The 6,000-nt window shown below is 37.6% G+C and overlaps 1 protein-coding gene across 1 annotated transcript in view; it reads right to left on the reverse strand.

The window, feature by feature from the left end:
• DHX15 (DEAH-box helicase 15) overlaps window positions 1-6,000 on the reverse strand; it is a 44,560-nt gene that overhangs the window by 21,898 nt on the left and 16,662 nt on the right. The window lies entirely within an intron of this gene.

Below are 6,000 nucleotides of genomic sequence, written 5' to 3' on the forward strand. Positions count from 1 at the left end.
TTTGCTTCATTGTACCTAATGAGAACAAACACCTTTACAGTATAAACATGGATACTCAAAACCAAACCTCTCAATCCCGTGTTTCGGATTTAACTTTAAAATTAACTGAAATTCCATTTAAGCTTAAGAAAAATCAGTGAAATATTCTGAAGATGAAAGATGTTTTATGCCTTTTTTTACCATAATATTTTTAGCCTATTTTCTGCTTACCATACAAAACAGTTCACCACAGGCCTTTTTTTTTAAATCCACTTTAAAACTACTACATTTAAGCCAGCTAGGTGACCAGTAGTTATGACAAGGTCTAAGGAGAATTGGAGTGCACAGAAATTTAGATTAATGAGTAACACCATTCATTATCTTCAACTTAAAAATCACAACAGAGCCTTCCCTAGTGTAACTAAGAGACACACTGACCAACTATAGGTCTTCCATCTGAACCACTGACGGGAGAATAAAGTCATGACAAAAAGCAACAGTAGGCAAAAGCAAAAAAAAAAAATTATTACAACATACTATGAGAAAAGAGGGGAGACCCCCTCCCCCCCTTATCACATTCACTAGGCCTGATGTTGAAGTGATAGCTAAGACCCTAAAGCAAATATACAAAGCAAAACTGGTTATCTAAAGGCTCTGTAAAATGATTGCTTTAGACTGTGATTAGAAAGGCAAAAACAGTCTCCTTTTAAGAAATCATAAATTCGGGTAGATCTGCATCAAATCTGGGTCTTTCACTTGTTTTTAAAGAGACATTTAAATTTTCAGCACAAAGGCATTGAGTATGCTTTAAAGAAGCACAGACAATACTTGTTCTGTATTGATCAGTGTATACAATTAATGCATGGCAGAAGGAAGGCTCTTTGATGTCCAAGAGCCCTTTTAAGGGTAAGCCTAACGCTGTCAAGTAATGCACTGCCAATTAAGAACTGCAGATATTTACCAAAACTAAGTCCTTTGCCAACAAATCCAACACATCCTCATAAAATGTAAGGGAGATACAAGAAACTGAGCTGGAATGCCCACTACTGGCTTACTATAAGGAAATGAAATTTTTTTTTTACACATGGGTAAGTACCATTGTTCTCCTGTTAACCTTGTTTCAAGTGCAGTAACAGCCTCCCAGTTTTAAAGGAGTTAAATATTTACTATAAACAAAAATACCGCCCAGACCTTAGTTCCTGATATGAAGTAACTACACCATTTATGGAATTTATGCAGATTATACTGTGCAATTGGGAAAGCTGTGATGCTGGACAGGCTACTTTGTCTTCAGTAGTAATGTCCGGAGGTTCCAGGACAGTTTTACAATTAAGAAAAGGTAAAATACAAGCAAGCAAGGAAAAACAAAAGCACTACACTCTTTAGGACATGTGTATGCAGCTACTGATCAACTTTCAGAAGAGATAAAAGTACTCATTCTTCCTAGAGTTTACCAATGTAGTTTCAAAGTTTCTCTAATCAGGACTTACTAGAACACTTCAAAGTAGAGATGCCGTATTTGCAGATTTGCAGAGGTAACTATGGACCTCTCCTCACGAGCTGCGTCCTTTAAGAAGGATGCAAACACCAAGAGCCCCTGTCACTCATGTGAGGATGGTAAAAATGAATTCTTTAAACAGTAGTAGTTTTAATTTTTAAAAGGAAAGAGTGGTTTCCTTTTATTTATCACTCTAGCAGAAAACAGTGTATCTACTTCAGTACATCTACTACTAGTACATCTACTTCCCCACGCAAGTCCTCACAGTAGCAATCCTGCCAGAGTCAAGAAACATTGGGACAAAGCCCTTTAGCAGAGGGTGGGACCCTTGGGGCTTATCCTGTATAGGGCCAGGAGTTGGACTTGGATGATCCTAGTGGGTCCCTTCCAATTCAGGATATTCTGTGATTCTAACTGTATCCACAACCACATAAAGATGACGACCAAAACTGGCATCCCCAAGTACACAAGACAAAAGGATTATCTGTAGTAATAATAGTCTGGAAGTGCTAAAGATACCTTTGAGTGTTCAAGATTTGTTTGCATCACATGAAGATATTTAAATCCAGAAATATGAGACATACAGTTGAAGGCACAATCCTATCTTTAATCCTTTAAAGACTCAGCAACTCTAAATCGATCATCACACTTTATTTAAGTATGAAAGACTTTTCAAAAACAAACCAACCATATCTTTAAATATTTGTACATCATCTACTCCAAACAAATTCATTTTTAAAATCCTTTCCTGGAAGAAAGACTATTGCAACAATCTGCACAGAAGACGACACCCCAAAGACTGCTCAAAGCCCTGAACTACCACACTGACCACCCGAGACAGTGGGTAAGGGGTACAGGAAGCAGGAACAGGATCTAAGGACCCAGACTCAGACCCATGACGCCCAGCGCATCAGCACAAGGACCCGCTGCAGAGTTAAAGAAGAAAACAGACCTAACATACAAAAAGCATGAGACTTCTAGCAATGCTGATTTTACTAGATTAATCCTTGTTCTTCACAAACAAGACTTTCTAGGACTAATATGTAAGAAATAGTTCTCAGTAAAGTCAATAATCAATGAATTTGTCCAATGGTTCACTCATTCTAAAAGGAGCTGACTACCAAAAGGTAAAAAGCAAGCAGACCACAAAAAGCGGAAAGATTACACCAGCAACTGCTCATTTTTCTCAAGCTGTGTCACAACACATCTGTACTTCACAAAACCCAATAATCAGACTTGTCCCAGACAGTCATCTCAAGTACTTTAAATCTTCTAGAAACTTCCTCTTGATCTCATCAAAATAAACGTACAGTACACAGGCAACAGTGACAGTTAAGCTGCAGCACTACGGAAACTGGAATCAAGCAGCAGTTAAGAACCCCACTACACTCTGAACATTAACATGGAGTCCTCAACATTCTTCCACACCATGAGCACCTTAAGTGATTTTCCTTGGAAGAGTTTCCAAGACAGACTACAGTCAATGAAATTATTTCTTTTTATATATATTAGTGATCAATGAGATAATGGGGTGGTGAATATTTCTCAACCAGGAAAAACAAAGTCACCTTAACACCCAACTGACAGTCAACAATTTTTATTTTGAACTTACAGCTAAGTAAAAATAGCTTTAAAAAAAACCCCTCTGCAATAGGGAAAATAATTTTATTATTTCATCAAATTTAAGGTAATTGAAATGGTGCTCCTTCCAAGAAACTGGTGTGATTAAGAGGGATTCTAGACAAAAACCTGAGCAGGCTGATTTGTTTTCAAATAAATGGTGGACAACAGGAAATCTATCAAATTAGGTGAATTTAATTCAGGAGCTTCAGTATCAGTAAGCAATTCTAAGACCCCAAAAAGTTTCAGGATTTTAATGTCAATTTCCATTTGTGCAAGACCTAAGTCTGTATGGGAAGCAACGCTTAGCATTGTATTATTTACAAAACAAAGCAAAAGAGGGTGCAGTTTCCCTTCAATTTATTAGTAACAGTAGTGCAGCCATCTATATTTTCACAGAACAGTAAGTAGGTTATGCCTCCTAAATCTCACAGGAATTTTATTCCATCTTAACTCACTTTTCCAAAGAAAAGTCAGGCTAATGCCTAAAAAAAACCTCAGGAACACCTGGATTTACTAACTTTTACTCCTCTGACTGAAGCTAGAAATGCAAATGTCCACCAGCCCAGAAGCAAACTTTTGCATATGAAGCCTGTTAACAAAACCAATGAGTCCTGAACTCTCAGAGTGCTGGGACTGAAACCAAGAGGACCCTAAGTTTTTCTGTGGTTTAACTTCAAGAGTACCACTTACAGAACTAATGCTTGAATCTTCACCCCACCACCATCTTCAATATATACTAGCAAATACTAACCAGAATGAAAACATGAACAAAGTGCCTCTAAGTAGTATTTAGCAACATTCATTTTTTTCCCCTAAAATAAATGTAACTTACAAAAGCCTTATTACTAAAAATCTTCCAGGTATGACTTTTATAGACTGTCTGCACCAGTTCCTGGTTCCTCAGGCTCTGTGTCAAGACACATAGCAAAGAGAAAGTTGGAAGTAATGAACCACAAGCCAATACCTTATCAGCTGCCTCCAATAACACATTTCCACTGCTTTGTATCATCTCACTACTCCGATACCTAATATACCCTAGCTCTGCATCAAAAACTAAGGATTTGAATGTATTATTAGCAGTTCATCTAAAAGGAGCTGTATAAAATTAATCACACAAGAGACTGATTTTGCCTATCACGCACATTACTTTTTTTCTGCTGTTGAAAATGAAGTCTTTATTACATGTTCAAGCTGAATGCTCAGTAGAAATTCCCTTCCATTTCTTTTCTTGATGGCATTTTTGCAGTCAAAAGTAAGGTGCTCATACTGAAGACTATGAACAACAGGAAAATATTACTGGAGCAGCTGCACATATTATTGACTTAGTGCACCATGTCTTTAAGAAACCAGTTTGCGCTGAAAAAAAATACATGATTCTTACTGATTCCACTACAAGTTCCATTAATGGTAGGCAAAAAAAACCCTTAAAACCCACAAACATAAAAAGAAACCCAGAATGACAGGCAGCAATGCAATGCAGTTCACAGAAACACAGAAGAGGTTGGAAGGAACCTCGAGGATCATCTAATCCAACCCTTCTTGACAAAAATACGGTCTTGGCAAGAAAGCCCAATACCCTGAATCCATATCCAGTGTTGTGGAATCCACCACTTCCCCAGGAAGTTTATTCCAGTGGCTGATTATTCTCATTGTGGAAAATTTTCCTAGGGTCTAATCACAACTACATCAGAATTAACTTTTATCCATTACCCCTTGGCTTTTCATGTGGGCCCTTGTAAACCAGGAGTCTCCATGTATGTTGTAGCCACCCTTTAAATACTGGCTCATGATGATATCTACCCTGAGCCTTACTGCTCTCTCAAGTCAAAACTGAATTTGCCTTGGCATAATTCCCACATTCAGGATCTCTTTGACCTGATTTACTTGTAATAGTTCATACTTACATCTTCTCAAATGAATGAAGAGCAAAAAACCTTCCTCCTTTTAGCGTTTGAACAAAATTACTATTACTGCTCTTCTTTCAGTTCATGCTGCCCAACTCCCCAAATACTTCCTATCCGAATCTAAACAGGACAATTTGTGTTCACTTTAGCCCAGTACACAGACGTCCCCAGCCTTACTCAACCACTACCACTGACAGTTGTCAATTTTTACTTCAATTTCCACATAAAGTCTGTTTTCTTTTAATTCCAGAGTTTAACCAGTCTCACTGTGATGAAAATATTGTGCCTTTGAAATAAACCTTCATTTACCAAGCTTTTTATCAAAACATCAAAAGCATTTTGTAACTCTCTGCTAAACCATCAGTTTTACCAGTATCACTTTAAGCTTTTCTAGAATACTGAACTCCACAGAAACAATTTTAGGTGTATTCCTCTACAATCAAGAACACTGCTGATCTGTATTTCATATCTCCAGATGCAGCTTGGATTCATTTAGCTTTATAAGAAAGAAGGGTGACAGAGAAAAATTGGCATTTGCAAATGCCCATGTAACCAGAACATGTAAGACACATCTATCCAGTTTCTGTGTCATTATTTCTGTCTTTCCTACCCCACAAGTTTCATCTCTAATTATGTTACACCTACTCTTGGATTACTGGTCTTAATGGGGTGTAAAATCTAATACTGTTTTAGAAGAGCCCCAGTAGAAAATAAACCAGCTGCCTCTCAGATCTGCAAGTTTAACAAATGTGTATCTACACAACTAGATTACCAACTTTGTAATCTTAAAGACTGAGAACAAGTTTGACAACACCTATTGTCTAAGAAAGACATGTTGACTGAAATGTAATTATGCTTTTCCCTCCTGAAACAAAATCCCTCTCAGTTTCCAATTTTGCCTGTGACTGATGACAAGCAACCCAGCTTAACAGCTATCCAGGTGTATTGGGTTGATGCTGGCTGGATGCCAGACACCCACCAAAGCCCCTCTCCATC

The sequence above is a fragment of the Zosterops lateralis genome, assembly GCF_965231275.1.
Source record: "Zosterops lateralis genome assembly, chromosome: 5".
NCBI classification, from domain to species: Eukaryota; Metazoa; Chordata; class Aves; order Passeriformes; family Zosteropidae; genus Zosterops; species Zosterops lateralis.